The sequence below is a fragment of the Aquila chrysaetos genome, chromosome 10, assembly GCF_900496995.4.
Source record: "Aquila chrysaetos chrysaetos chromosome 10, bAquChr1.4, whole genome shotgun sequence".
Taxonomy (NCBI): Eukaryota; Metazoa; Chordata; class Aves; order Accipitriformes; family Accipitridae; genus Aquila; species Aquila chrysaetos.
The window spans coordinates 3,554,359-3,570,381 of NC_044013.1; the positions used below are offsets into that span (position 1 = coordinate 3,554,359).

General features: G+C 39.8%; 1 long non-coding RNA gene across 1 annotated transcript; it reads left to right on the forward strand.

Moving 5' to 3' along the window:
* Window positions 1-9,950: 9,950 nt before the first annotated feature.
* Window positions 9,951-14,761, forward strand: LOC115347747. The gene is made up of 3 exons (XR_003925603.1): window positions 9,951-10,207; window positions 11,215-11,263; window positions 14,727-14,761. It is a non-coding gene; the product is annotated as an uncharacterized LOC115347747 (long non-coding RNA).
* Window positions 14,762-16,023: the final 1,262 nt, after the last annotated feature.

A 16,023-nucleotide genomic window follows, 5' to 3' on the forward strand; every position in this document is an offset into this window, starting at 1 on the left:
TGAGCTGCAGAAGGTGTGATCGGAGATGGATCGAGCGACGGTTGGCAGAGATCAATGCAGATGTTTGCAGCTGCAGAGCACAGCAGGACAAGTCTCCGCATGCACCAGGGTAATAAAGCAGTTTAACGGTGGCTTTCCAAGTATGCAGAGACGAGTGCACTGGAAACTCTCTTTAAGGACTAGTGCTTAAATGTGATTTGAAATATTAATGCAACCTCATTTTCAGGCGGAGGGACTTTCTTGAGCAAAGCCATATGTTGTACTCGCTGGGGAGAAGAGGAGGCTCGGTCTGGGTTTGGAAGAATATAACAATGTTGAGAACATTGACCTCCAGCACTGAGTCAAGTTCAGGGTCTCAGCAGTTTTCTCCTCTTCTCTATCCTTTCTTCAGATTTTACAAAGGGAGACATGCAGCGAGGGCAATCAGATCTGTTTCCTCATGTGCCCAGGAGTCAAACCCCATAGATTTTTTTAGGCTGCTGCTGTACCTTTTCCTACACTTCAAAAGATTAAAATTGAACTTGCTTTAAATGGAAAGCAACAGCCCAAGCTGATAAATCAAAGTAGATGTTACCGCGTGTTTCATTATTAAAGCTTGATGTGTTCAGCCTGAATCTCCCTGGTACAGGAATGGGTTATTTGGCCTCTCCTTGGACCTTTGTCCATAGCTGTGACTGTGGGCTCATGGCACGTTGCCACTCCAAGTCTCCCCGCAGCGATCCCTTCAATTGCAGAGGTAGACCCACCACCTCAAGCCTTTTTTGGCTGTTCCTGGTGTTTTTCATGATGAGGGACTGAGCGAGCATGCGTTATGTCTGTTAGTGCAGGAGCATCACCTGCAGCACTCGGGACCTTGGCAAAAAGGAGGTGGCTGGTTTCTGTTGTGCTTTACTGAGGTGTCCGCGGTGTCATCTGCTGGTCTGGCCCCCAAGAGCTGGCTGTGGCATTTGGTGTGACTAGTGGTATGGCTGTAAACTCAGCCAGCCCTTCCTCGTTCAAATAAAGTGACTGTTTAAAGTGACTTGCATTTCTAGAGGTAGTCTGTCATCGCCAGTCAGTTTTTTTTGAAGTAGGCTTGGTTTAGTGGAGCCACCTTTTGAAAATTATAGAGTATTTTAAATCCCCAAATGGAGTTGCAGGTATGTTGGGAGGACAAGAATATTTGTCACATCAAGTATCTGCACAACTGGTACACTGGGACATTTCTACAGCATCGCAGGAAAATCCTGAGGGGCCCAATGTTTGGAGGAGGTGTCTCCTCCTCCGTGCTGACAGCCAAATTGCAGAGTGTCGAGGCCAATTTTACATTTCAAGTGCCTCTAACATCGCATTTCCATGTAAAAAATTGCTGTCTTTGCCCTAGGAACATCATAAAGGGGCCTGAAACTGTGCTCAATAGTCTAGGTATTATTTTATACCTCTCACTGAACAAAGAGAGTGATGAGTTGCTTGTCCCCAAATAGATGATGAATATGAAACGGCACAACAGAGTGTTTTGGTCCTGCGTGAGGATTGATGGATTTGGGCAATGGTTTTTTTTTTTGTTTTTTTTTTTTATTTCTGCAACCAAGTTCTATTCAAAAGCTTCCCATTCAGCAACTCACCTACGAAAATTAATTGAGCTGCTTTATGTACCTTGGACTCATTTCCATATTTTACCCTACCCTTTCTAAAACAAGTTAAAAACCTAGTCACTTTGGAAATCACAACATATGGAGGCTGGGAAACTACAGGCAAACATTCCAGTGTTATTTCTGTTGAAATATTTCATATTATTGTAATTGACCAAGAATTAGGATAATTTTTAATAGCAACATATGGCAATTACTACTGAAAATGTTTCTGAGATACTTCTGACTTGTTTATATCATTTCTGTAAGTGTTATAAAAACAATGTGAAATTCCTCTGGAATTGAACTATTTGTTTATTTCCACCGGGTAATTTCCTGCAGCCTAAGTGAACTATTAAATTAATCATGCCATATTTAAAGGGCAGCATTTGCATTGGTATGACCAATGAATCATAACCAACAATTTACTTTTTATAGCTGAAAGGATAAGAGAACATACAGTATTAGTAAATGATCCATAAACATATCTCTCATACAAATCATAGCTGTACATTTAAAATTTTCATTTAGGATAACAAAAAAAAAAAATCCCACCTTGATGAAGACTCCTGACAAAGTCATGACACTTGTTCACATTGGTGAGTAATTGCAGCTTTTAAGTGATGCAAAGTGGCTGGTGTGGCACCTCCCGAACAGTGCGCACTGCGGTGTGGGAGCCCTTGAACGCTTGGTTGTTAAGGGATTTTTCATGGCATTTGGTTTGTTTTTAACTAATTCAGCACAGGTGTCTCTTAGGTTAATCTGGAGTTATTTTAGCATTGAAAAGAATGTATTTGGGGAAGTCTCTGGAGACTTTCCCTAAGGAAACAAGTAGTCGTGTGAGAATGGGTTGCTAACAATAACCATATAAATTATAGGTAGATGAATCTTACATAATGTAATGGGCTCAGACCATGAACTCCTTAAATTCTAATATAAATTCAGAAGCTATCATTAATTATTCCTTTTATTTTTGTGAGCTGATGATGGCAGCAGCATGAGAGATGTACTGTGCGTGATGGCTCTTCCAATGACTCACTTCTGGCCTTAAGCAAAGCACTTAATGCATCCATGGCTTACCTGAAAAAGGGGAGAGTATTGCTTTTCTCCATGATAGAGCTGGTGCCAGCCTTCCTGAATTAATGTCTGAAAGATGCTTTGAGTTCTTAAAATAAAAGATGGCTTTGACAATTCGGTATTTGCCAAAGAAAATCATAATTTGCTAGTAACTAATGCAAAAGAAGTTTGAGATACTGCAGTCACCTTCTGTTAAATGTAGAGAAATCCCAAGTTTCTTAAAAAATTGAAGCAGTAATTGATTATATTTTTTTGAGTTAATGTTAGACTCAAAGGAGGATGGCAGTCTGACTTTGTTATATTAGAGACAGATTATATATCTGAAGCTTACTGTAGTATCACCTTTGGGAGGCTGTGATAAATGATGACGTTTTAGTGGCAAATCTTTGCACATCATACGTTACTGGTTGCAGAAGCGCTGCTTTTACCTTGTATTTCCCCTCGGTGTGCACAGCTGACCGGACTGCCTTGCCAAATGCAGCCCCCGTCTGCCCTGAGCCTGAGCCGTGCTCATCCCCTTTGGAGGTGACAGCGACTCCGGTGAAGATCCGTGAGGGTCTCAAGGGAATTCGGGTGCGGTGAGAGGCCGGGAGCTCACACTGGGACGGAAGGGGCGATGGTGGGAGATGGAGGGATGCTGACAAGTATGCCAGCGAGAGGCCTAGCTGCCCAGAGCCATTAATCCTCCTGCTCCTGCTTGATTGCCTTTGGCAGAAAATAAGACGGGGTAGACTTCAGATAAATCAAGCAGTTGGCTGTCTCCTGGCTGACTACTTCTGTAGGTACGTGCAGCGGCCTTCTGTGGCTTCCCAAATCAGTGACGTGCAACTTGTGCCACTGCCTAAACAACATCTAGAATCTAGATTTGCAGTTTCTGCTTTTTTGTTTGTTTGTTTGGGGGGTTTATTGGTGTTTTTCTTTTTTTTGGTTTGGTTTTGGGTTTTTTTTTCGTTCCATGCACCTCATGGGGAAAGCGAAGAGCTATCATGGTGTGACCAGCTTTCCATGGGAATGTGAGCTTGGTGCAGTTTTGCCAGTTTTATTACCCTCGACTAGAGACTGATAGCACCAAAAAGCAGCCCCCCTCTCAACTTTACTCCTTACAAAAAAAAAAAAAAAAAACAAACCAGGACAAGTTTTTCTGTGACCAACTTCCAGTAAGAGTTAAAGAACTGAACTTTTAAAAGGAGAACGCAAATAGACTAATAAAACCCCAGCTTTGGTAAGCGAGGGGAAAATCAATATATACATATAGCATCTTGTGGGTTGTCTGATGGGTGTTTCATGCACACTTTTCATCCTACACTCAAAGATGCATCAGGTTTAGACAAACCTACAAACTAGTCTGCAGCCTTGCTCCTTGCTCTTCTTGCCTTAAAATGGGTGTGGATATATATTCATCTACCTATCTTCATAAAGGCAACATTTTTACCAGTTCTAGAAATGGTCACTGAATTCCATACCCTCACTGGTTTTCTTCTCCAATAGTACGTGGTAGGTATTATTAATTTGATATTTCTTCTGCAATTTTTGTCTTCCTAAGTAACCTCCAAATTCCTGGGACTGTAAATCCCTTTTTTACAATACACTGAAAATGTAGTGTTTCATGAATATAGATTTACAAATCTGTAATTAAGCTCCTAACACCAAGTGCTTGGAAGATGATTTAAAAAACTAAGTACCTGATTTTTTCCACAGAGGTGGGACAATAAAATTAAGTTAACGTGGCATTCGGATTTCTTTCAATAACCTTGTTCAAACTTGTAAGCGTGCTCAGAATACAAACGTATTATTATGGCCCCGAAGAGGGGATGTAATACGGTTGGCAGTTTCTAATATCTCATGATTTGTGTGACCATAACAGCTCTCACTAGAAATGCAGCTGATGTGTGTTACTGATGTTGTGGAAGAGGGAACAGGAGAAAAGGAACAACTTCTATGTGAGGGCTGAAAGCAGGAGCGAGGATTCTCCTTTCCATAGCTCAAAGCGACTCGGCAATAGTAGCTGTTGGCAAGTAACGGTCGAACTGGGAATTGACTTTTCCCTGATGTTCCTGGCCAATCTGTAAATTATAATGTCAATTGTTGCTCTTCCCCAAAACGACACCGAGGTCTGTTCCCACTAAAGACACCATTAAATTTGATTGTCAGACGTTCATCTCTATTCTTATCGATCTACAAGATTTTTTTATAATACCTTGAAAAGGTGATTTCTCATTAACAGAGCCCTGTGGAGCTGGAAAGGAGGAATATGACACCTTTTTGCAGAAAGCAAGGAAAGACCAAGAGGTAGGGCCTAAAAGGCACTTAACAGCACTTTTTCAGAAGTGCTGGTTTCATTTGCAGTTTATCTTGGTTACTTTTTCCCAGGTTCAGGGCAAGTCAGCAATGCTCTCGCAGACAGGAACTGAATGGCTTATAAAGTCGAGACCCCCTCATTGGAAATTCCTGCGATGTGTTAACCGAGCACATTAACTCTCCTTGTCTGTTCCAATAAAATATAAAAAAAAACCCCAGATTATATTAAATCCCTGCCTTGGGACAATGGCAACCACCTGATTTCAAACAACCCATGTTCAGGATCTTCCATGCCAATACAGTGTTTGAGGAGCAAAAGTTGTGCTATTGGTAAAACTAGAATTAAAATAAGTATATATAATTGTATATATAGAAGAGGACTGTATTTTTTGCACAGACTTTTATTTTATATTGTTTTGCTTTTGTTATCCTTAACCCAATGTTTAGGTGTGATCTGGCAGTGTTCCTTTAACCTTTCCAAAATCCTTTTGGCCACATGGGCTTTTTAATTATGCTCAAAATTCTTAAAGCTGCATCATCAAAAAGTGGTCTTTAGTATTTGCCTCTTGTAGAGCTGAGAAAAGCCAAATTCTGTCGCTTCTATTCTGTAAGTAATGCTTTTGGCAGAGCTTAAGACTGAATACTAAAATATTGAATAATTGACATTCTCAGACGCAAGTAGAGATTTTTCATCGATACGAGGCGGCTGCTCCCTCAGATGCTTGTAGAGTGTCTGAACAGGGAAGAATGATCCATGTTTGGGCTCTGTTTGAGAAGGTGGTGCAGATGAAGAGCGGGCAGCCGTGGTGGGATGCACACCTAGAAGGCAGTGCTGTTATTTAACAAAGGGGACTAGGGACTGCAAAATATGTAAAAGCTGATTGAAATTGAAAGCTGAAGCATTATTTACATGCTCTAATAACCATATAATTTTGTTTAGTGGATAGAAACTTTAGGGGAAGTAATGTAAGGGGACAGTAAGAGGTAAAAGATGAGTAGGAGAGTAACAAGTGACTGTAGGAGGGATTGAAAGGAATAAAACACAGAAATGGTGGAAGGTGAATATTTGTAACAGAAATGCAGCTAAATGGAAAGAAAGATGTGCAATACTAAGGTCAGGAGAAGCACAGTGATGGCAGGTGAGTGGTTTGCTTTAGGCTTGTAGTAGTTCTCCAGGACATCCCAGCGTGGCACACCTGGACAGGTCACACAGCACTACCAGGGGCACAGCAGGGTTTAGGTTGAAGATGTTGGAAGATGCTCTTAGTCTCTGGTCTTGGTTTATATTATACCTCAGCCTGCAAAGCAAACATTTTTCATAAAAAAATCTGAATGCTATTTGAATGAAAAGGGTGATAAATTTGTTTGGTCCAAGCCCCATTTCTTTTCAAAGAACTAATTTGGATTCTAAATGCGTAGCGCTCTTGCTGCTTAGTTTCATATATGATGTGGAAAAAGGCACGTGTATTGCACATGACTGCCTGGTATTTGTATTCTTTTATTTTAAAAATATACTTTAATATTTCAGGTGTTGATCAAGCATAACCTGCTTCTGAGCAGAAAAGCAAAATTTGACCATGTATTTTCAAGTTATTTTTTCTAGTTAGAGAATGCATGTAGCTACTTAACTGGAAGTCAACTATATTAGCTGAGTAATTAATAAAGTAAGTTTTTCATTGCCATCTTTAATCACATCTTAAGAAATTGCCCGGAAGACTTTGCCTTTGAGGGCTAACTTTGTCTTTCAGAGAAAACTTCATTATTGAGCCCTTTTCAAGCTTCCATCACTGCCTTTGACATAGACTAACAGGGCTGTATTGATTTACCCTGGACTGGATGCCCAGTGCTAATCTACATTCAGTTTAAAAAACACTACATTAACAGAATATTTACGTTGTGACACAGACTTCCCAAGGTAAAGCTAGCAATGCCTCCGGCTTTTGTCGGCCTGATAAAAAGGCACCACACTGAGCAGAAAGTGGCTGGGTACCAGTCGAGGGGACTCAGTCGCTGCTGTTTGCTTCTGAAACTGCTGTGACAGGTTTTGTGCAATGCCTGTCCCCTTCCAGATACTTGAAAGTACTCTTATGTTTTGCAGTGTGTTTCTTAGGTTTTTTTTTTAACATTCCCGCTTGCTGGTATGTCAAAGGTCCAAAGGACTCAAGGTCCAAACCTATTAGAAATCATTCCTTCCTTTGCAGAACAGATTCTCCCTATGAGTAAACACAGCGTCCCTAAAAGCACTACCTGCCTCGCAGACTGAGAATGGTAGGACACCACGTACCCTGGCATGGCTTGATGTGATTGAAAAGCAAATATCATCTTCAATAGCATCTTTGAGAAAGGGATACATTTCCAAAGGGAGAAAATAGCCTATCTTTTTACACAATCTCAGGCTTCTTGTCTCTTCAGCACAGTTTGGTATTTAAACAAATTTTTCAATAATTGAAATCAAGTTGAGGGGATTCACTATCATAAGCACAGGAGACAGGCAGTTGCATGCAACCCAGCTGGCTTCAGCTAATTTCTGGGCTCCAGATAATGCCTCAGCTGTAGAGGAAATCCTTCACAATCCTTTCTGATTGACAAAAATGATGAGTCAAAGTCCTAACAGAATATCTAAAGGAAAATAATAGCAACGCATCTCAAACTCAAAGAAAGACAAGACTGAAAAAGAAAGCACAGGGACAGCGTGGAGTCTCTTATAAGAGCATAAAAGAAAACTATCTAGTGTCACGCACACTGCTGCACTCCTGTGATGTACATCTAAAGGGAGAAGGAGTCTTAAAACTGTTTAACAGGGAAATAAGAAGCAGGTTTGGTCAAAAGCTTGAAAGTTGAAAAGTGGGAAAAAAACCAAATAAGGTAATGAAGGGGGGGAAAAAAACCCCAACCAAACCAAAACCACTTACACAGCAACAAAAACCCCCTTCTATTTCAAAAGTGAGCAGATGGCATTACACCTTGTGTCCTGCAATTTCTGCAGGGAAGCTTCCTCACCTGCGACCTCCTCCTGGTGTCTCCAACTTTCTGACCCCCTGTCCCCTCCAAAGCTGCTGTAGATGAGCAGCATGGCTCCTAATTTCTTTTTTTTGGGTTTTTTTTTGTTTTGTTTTTTTTTTGTTAGGTAGTAAAGCGGGAAGGTGTGGAGAGAAAGCTGGGAAAGCTGTAAATTGATTCGCAGTGGCACTGTGTGCTGTATGTACAAAAGCATTTTATAAAGGGGCACTCACTGACCAAATTCAATGTGTTAATTCACCGGTCCTAGTTTTTCCTCTTTAACTCACAATCTGCATCTCCTGTCAGTTATGATACTCTTTATGAAAGCCTTGAAACAGTCAGAGAAGAGACTATTTTCCCCATTTGTTCAAATATCAAGGCAGTTTGGAGGAAACAGAAGGGGATTCAGTTTAGCAAACTCAGCTCATGTGGCAGATGTCAAAGTATGGAGCTTGTTTGTCATCAGCATTTGCTGGGGAAAGTTTGCTCTCAAAATCACTGAAGAAAACAACCTTGCTTGTATAACAAGCCTAGTAGGCTGCTGTATTTTCAAGCAGATATGTTTTTTCTCTGGATCAAATACTTGAAAAATAATCCCTCACCAGGTCAAGGAAAAACTTCATTGTCTGCACCTTTTTCAAATACAGCTGAAAAGCACATCAACTTCTGTGTGGTGGGCTTTTTTCCTTCATTTTAAGATCACTAACTGTGCTGCTCTGGCACTCATGGTATCAATGATAACAAGCACGCCTAGATAAGGCACCAAAATTTCCAAAGGAAACATAGATGCCTTCAGTCTCCTGAAGTTCCTTTTACCAGTAGTTATAGCTTGGTAGAGCCGCAGTACTCCCAGGATGCTCAACTGTATTTATTTATGTAGCAAATGGCTTTGCTTTCATGAAAAATGTAGCATATTTGGTCAAAGAAAAAACCTTTCAGATAGAATTTAAAAAAAAAAAAAAGTAAGTCTTGGCCAGTATTGTGCCTTTTGCAACGATTGTGGGTTGTATACTGCTGTACTTGTACAGTTAGTTGAGTAGTGACCTTTCACGAGCTATCAGTGGGGCTTTTTTCTGAGTAAAGGAGTGGTCAGGTGGCATAGCTAAAGAGGGACTCTGGCTCTTAAAACCCATCCTTCATTTTTTGTGCTTTAATTGCATATGATCTAGAGCGATTCAGTGTCAGTTAAGAGATAAAAGGTGCTTTATAAATAAGTCATTTTTCTGCTGAGAGTCCCAAAACATTGGTTTCACATCCTATTATTAACAAAGGGCCATGCTGTTCAAATGAATTTTAAGCAGCACTGAATTTTGTGTGTTGTTATTATAAAGATAATGAACTGCAGTTATTTCATGTAATATTGTTTGCAGAGGGTCACTTCAGTAAATTATTGGAGAATAATTTTGTTTTAAGCTGAGGTAAAATACAGCCTAAAGAGATTTCATTTTTCTCATTAAAATCCATTTTAAGATGTTATCTCAACAGGCTTTATTGGAAAAGAAGTTAACATTGTACCATGGAGGACCACAGTTGTACTCTCCAAGCTGTGACTCAGGCATGTACTAAACTCTTATTCTTTTAGACATTATGCTTGGAAGTGAGTCAGGCAGGTAAAATAAGTAAAGCTAAAGGTTAGGAGCACCTCCAGCCCCAAGAGTGCATGTGTGTGTTTGTAGTAGATCATGAGGGTCCAAAGAAAGGCCAGCTCTAAGGGAATGAGTTATTAGCATGGCTAGGGTTTTTTTTTTTGCTAAAAGCAAAAGTTCTATATGTTTTCAACCTCAAATAATTACATTTTTCTAATACCAAAATTCAATAAAGCAAATCCTCTGCTGTGACTCATAAAATTTAAGAAAACCGAGTGCCTTGAGACAGATTAGGATTTATTGGACTGCTGGTTTTTCTAGCAGAGCGGCAGCTGTGAGGTCCGGATCCTACCTGAGCTCCAAGATATCTGGGGGAAACCACCCGACTTCTGCTTGTAAGAAAAGTATCCCACGTGCGAAAAAATTTGTGTCGAAGAAAATGCGTGGCTGTGGCGTTGCTTAAGGACATTCCCCCTGTGACCTTCAGCAGTTTTGCAGCTCAGAGCTACAGGAATTGAGTGACAAGTGCTGGGAGAATTAGCTCTGCTGGGGAAACGTCCACATGAACCCAACAAACACCAGGAGCTTTCGGCAATCCGTCTCCCTTGGCCTATTTCACTCGAACACAGTTGGAAGGTAAGAACAAATTTCAAAATGTCCAAATAATCCTAAAAGCTCCTTACAATAGCTTGCTGCAAAGTCCCCAAAGTCTTGATATAACAAAATTTATATTGGATGTCAAAACCCAGGAACTGATTTGTAGTTGCATTAAATCTAGTGCAGTCCAGGAACAAAATCCAGGTAACAGACACTCTTTCTGCTAGCAATCGCGCAGACTGTAATTGCAAAGATTTCTTCTCCTCTTCCTTTGGAAGTAAAAGGGCTTTCTGACATAAATTTCCAAATGTTTCAATTAATCTTTCCCTCATGCAAGCTGATTAAAATCTTACCCTTGTTAATTAATATATGTGTAAAGTATGTTGGGTAGCTGCCATTTAGCATTTTACCATTTCCTGTACTGACACAGAAGAGAAACAGGCATACCAATTAATAATTTACCTAATTTAGAATCAACTATGCAGTTTCCAACAAAAGGCTAGTGTGCATTTAAATGGCACAATTTGGCATTAAGTTAGCATTTATGTTTGTCTAATTTGTAAACGGGCGAGGACTTTAAAATTTGTGATGTGCTTACAGGGGAATGTTCACTTAATAAATGCAGGGTCATTCCTGTAGCAGAAATGCTTAGGCTATTGTGGAGTTTCCAACATCGTTATGTATTTTACCTTCATGTTTAATACTGTAAACTTTGATCAGGAGTCAAATTCCACATGAGAGAGCCAACAAAAAGCCCAGAACACCTGAGTTTCTTTGCCATACTGAAAGTATACCCAGCCAAGCCATTGGTACAAACTCAGCTATGATTAAGAATTTTTCTTGCATTTTGCTTTGCTTCCCTAATAGTGTGCCATTCCCCTGCCTCTCCCCTCCTTGCCCACCAGTGATGGGACCAGAGGAGCGTTTTCCTTTGAAATCACACCCCTTTGCGTGGTCATTCCTCACTGTCTGCTTGGGACCGGTGATGTCAGGAAAGACAGATGTGCTTTGCTTTCTGAATACATAATTCCCCTTGCTTTGCAGAGACTCTGGATTTTTCTTCCCGGTTGTGACATTCTTTTAATTCCTACAAAGGTAAGCTTTTCCGACTTTCACGTTTCTCCTTACAGTGCCGTGTGTGATTATACTTACGCTCTTCTGCTGCAGATGAGGGAGGAACAAGGTGGGCATCCCCTGTAAAAGGGAACGCATAACCCCACCTGATGCCTGACCTGCAGTTGCAGTGGCTATGTCCTTTGCAACCATGCGTGAGCAATCTGGTAAATTCTAGTGATAAATGCTTCTGAACACGTTTAACCCCACAGACCAAATGAATTTATCTTTCAAATAATTGAAAGAGTGTTTCTGTCGGGTCTCTGTCCCTGCTGTAAGCACTCTCTTCTCCCTAGTCACAACTGGGAAATCTGATTCTCTCTGCTTCTAGCCGGCTGTGGCTGAGGCCACAGTGTTACAAATAACATTATCAGCTATCATTATTGGCACATCTAGGCCCTAAGAGGTGTGCTAAACATTTCCCCTTGCAAACTAAGCAAAAGAAATACATTCCTTTTAAATCATGCAAAGAAATATACTTGCTTGGGCAGATCTGTGCTACCTCTTCGCCTACCAGTTCACAACACAGTTCATCCTTCTCTGCCATATATTAATGAAAAGGCTTCAGTTCATCCAAATGCAAAACCCTGGATTTGTAACCGTTCAGTTACAAACCAATGCAGTAAATGTTGATTGCAAACCCCCATCACTGGTGATGCATTCGCAAGATGTTGAAATTGTGTAGCCAAAGCGATACTGAATCTGTTCTGTATTCTGCAAATCAAACTCTCCTAAAGTAGTTCCCAGCTGTCCAAACATAAGTGGTCCTTCTATAGTTGAATGAATGCAAGGATTACCCCCATCTGCTCATTGGCTTTCAAGTTTATCATCCAAATGTCCCAGAGCAAAAACCCTGAAAAACAAACCCCTGAAAGTTGCTCGACGGAAGGAAATTATACCACACATCACATAACCAATTAACAAATGACGAGTGCTCCATCTAGTTACTAGTAAGACAGTGATATTCTATTTTCCACATGCAGCACTGGATCACCATCCTTACCACTGCTCGCATCATGCAAGTAGAGTAATTTAGAGCAGAAGTTCAGGTGCAGCTTGACTGAGCAGGATTTGGGGATGAAGATTATCCCTTAAATATCCCATTCAGCATTTACCATTTAGGCTTGGGAGATTCTGCAAATTAGCTTGGCATTTTTGGGTAGAGTTTGTACTTATAATACAATTTTTTTGTGAGACCTATGGCACAGAGCTGGAAGCTCTTGTCAAGCACTGGTTGTGTCGCAGCCCTGCAACAAGCCAAGTTTGTTTGGTCTACAGGAGTGGCATGAGTCTACCCAGAAACTCAGACTTCCTTCGTTGTAGGCATATTTCTTCAACCATGAGTGCCTACATGGCTGTATTTGGGCTGCACAGAGTCTCTGAGATAACTAAGCAGCAAACAAATCGAGCTCCAGGTTTTCCTTGATGGAAAAAAATGAGGGATAGCTTGTAAAATATGAACTGATATATTACATATTGATTTACTGAGACTGGAGGCAAATTTCTAACTGTAGTATAGATGCACTTTTCCGTGGTGCTTCTCAAATACACATGCTGATGTTTATTCCAAAGCAGCAGCCCCTGAACCGCTGTAACCCAGCATGAGTGATGGCCCTGGTTGTGGTTGCAAACCATCGGTGGGATCTTCCAGCTTTGCCCAGTGCTTTGGATTTCATTGGCCTGGGAGCAGCGCCAGCTTCCATATAGTATCACATAATACCAGCCTTGTCAAAGGTGTCCCTTGGGGGATTTGTGGGAAAAGAAGAAAAGAAAGCAGGAAGGAAAAGAAAGACCAAGGTGGCATCTCCCCTCCGCGCCCCCCCCCCCAATAAAAATTACATGCATCTTTCTGAAGACTTAACTTTGACAGAAAATTTGCTTTTTTCATGTGTAGATAGAAAACATATATAATTTAATTTCTTGAACTATACTTACTATAGCTATTTTCTTTCTATGGTGCTATTTTCATGAAAGGACAGAGATTAAGAAGTGTGATTTTATTTTATTTAGATTTTATTGATTAATGGTCCACACAAAAAAAGGGAGGAATCAATGTACTTTGTTCAACATGATTGAAGCTATAGAGCAGAGTACTATTTTTGTACAGAAAAGTGAGACAGGAGTGGTCTTTTGTAACAGAAATCAATTCAGCATAGTAACCCAGAAATACTTTGAGGACAAAAAGAATTTGTTTAGATTCTCGTTTGCTGAAGTTGAGTAAGTTTGCAAAATAAAATTTATTTTGCTGTAGCAATGGGTGAAACTGCTTGTGGCCAGACCCGGTGTTCTATATAGTCCACAGAAGCCTTTCCTGGAGATGTTTAGCAAGAGAGCGGCATCACCTCTACAGCCCATCCTGCCCAGTGACAGTCACACTCAGCTTGTGCTGAGTGCTCCGGGCTCATACGAGGGATGGCATTTGATTTGTTTGCATTTTTATTTCAATGCACAAAGATCACATTTTTTTCTGCTTAAACTCCACATGATCCTATGGAAATTGTAAAGAGGTGTATAATACATTAGCTTTTCCTTATATCCTTGGGTAGGCAAGTGATTTTTAAATGGGTTGAGGAAACAAATTCTTGACAAGACAAAGGAATGATCAGGCAGAAGAAGTGTTGGTATTACTGGGGGTGAATGAAACTCCAGGAAAACCAGTGACATGCTCAAATTAGCTGGATTAAAACAGGAAGGCTGGCGTAAAAGTATAACTTGGGGGGGGGGGGGGGAAGAGAAGAAAGCAACCTTATTTTAAAATTTTACTTTTGTGAGAGAGATGACAAAAAGAAATAGCTTTTCAAAATAGAAAAAGACCAAATAAAATCAAATCAACATAACCCCAATTTTTCACTATGTGCAGCTTGTTTGAGATGGGTCAGAATCTGTTTTATTGATGGGAAAAAAATATTTTGCTGATCAACTGGCAAACCTCAAGAACAATATGTTGATTGAACTGAAATATTGTTTTGCAGAAAAAAAAATGAATATGAGAAAAAAAAAATCAGTTTACCATTATTGAAAGGGATGTCTGGATAGTTTTGTTCTGAAAGAGTTTTTTTTTTTTCTTTTTCCCTCTGAGCCCATCACTGCCTGGAATGAAAAATCACAATATGAGCACAACATTTTGTCTGTTCTAAAAACAAATCTAAAAAAATTACAAAATGTTAAACTGTTCTACAGCTCTTGTCTGCTGTCATATTTTTTTGTTTTTAAGAAATTCAGTCAAATTCCATCTACTTATTATGCCACTAAATTTGTACCATTTTATGAACCATTACATTTTTATATTATCGAAGTAAATATTGTTTAAAACAATAGTGTTAAAAGTCAACATCTATCCCTCACTTCTGGAAGAAAAAAAATATTTTCTATGAGGTGCATAGATTTTCCTCTATGAATGAAGGCTCTCTCTTTCCCCTCTCATTTTCCACCTCTCCCCTTGGAGCTAGCAAGTCATCCGAACAACTGCAGCAGATGAGATTCCCGCAGGAGCCAGGACCACCAGGCAGTCCTCAGGCACAGGTGAATTTTCTCTCCACTATATAGCTCATCATACAGTTCTCCTAATAAATCTTATACTCTTGCAGTACCTCATCGCATTGTTAGCAGTTTATCTTCCTGCTTTCAATGCAGTTCTAGAATTTGCAGAAGGAAATTTAAAGCAAACATTTAAAAAACCAAAACCAAAATAAGTACACCTTGGTGAATACAGATACTGTTTAGTCACAAACTCATTCCCTTTTGGGAAAATTAAATAAGTTGGAAGATCATATTTTTAAATTATTTTAGTATGTAACGTTGTGGTTAACAGTTACTGAGTGGATTCAGTTATGGTCAAGTGCCACACAAACTGGTAGTGAGCATTTTCTAAATTCATCTGCAAATATACTGCACTAAAAAAGTAGGCTAAAAACCTAAGGCCATTTGTACATTAGAAGGTTCACTACCAGAATTGCTAGATCACTATTAATTTATTTGACAACTTTTAGGTTCAGTTCGCATATTAGAGCTGTCATTGTGAAATATTTCCATTTTTTCTTTAACGGTGCTTTGAGATGGATCTGCTTTGAAGCTGTGTCAAAGTAGCTCTGAATCAGGAAAAACTTTAAAATTTCTATGTTGAAAGTCTAAACAGCCTCAATATGCTGTATAAAATTGTTCTGAGGATCGAACCTCCTACTATGGTACCCTCGAGCATTCAGTCACTTTCAATAAATCTCTTTTAATAATTTCTCACTTGTCCTTATTATTACTAACAGCCAGAGCATCTCAAGGCAATGTCAGAGTAAAGGCTTTGGCTAGATGCAGGAGTAAGGCTTATTTGAAAGTTAACATGAAGGCAAAGTAATCCAAATGTGAACTTACTGGGGAAAGTGACTTTTTTTGCATGAATTTACGGATGGCTGGTGTCAATTCTGTCAAAAAAAAGTCACTGTTTCTTTGATTTCAAGAAGTTATGTTACAGGGTAAGTATATTGAGAATGGAGATTTGGAGGTCTGTTTTTCTCATCTTTAAAGCTTTAGCTTTTATTAGTTTTCTTTCATTATCTCTGGAAAAGCCACATTCAGCATCTGCTGGGAATATCTGCCGTTAAATCATTTGTGAGGGATGCGGATCTGGGCTACTTGACTTTTTCCCAGTCCTTTAACAAAAAATGCGTAACCACAACTTTCCATTAAAAAATATCCTGTGAGTTTGGGGAAGGGGATTTTCATGTACTTTAAGTACCTTGTGTTAATTG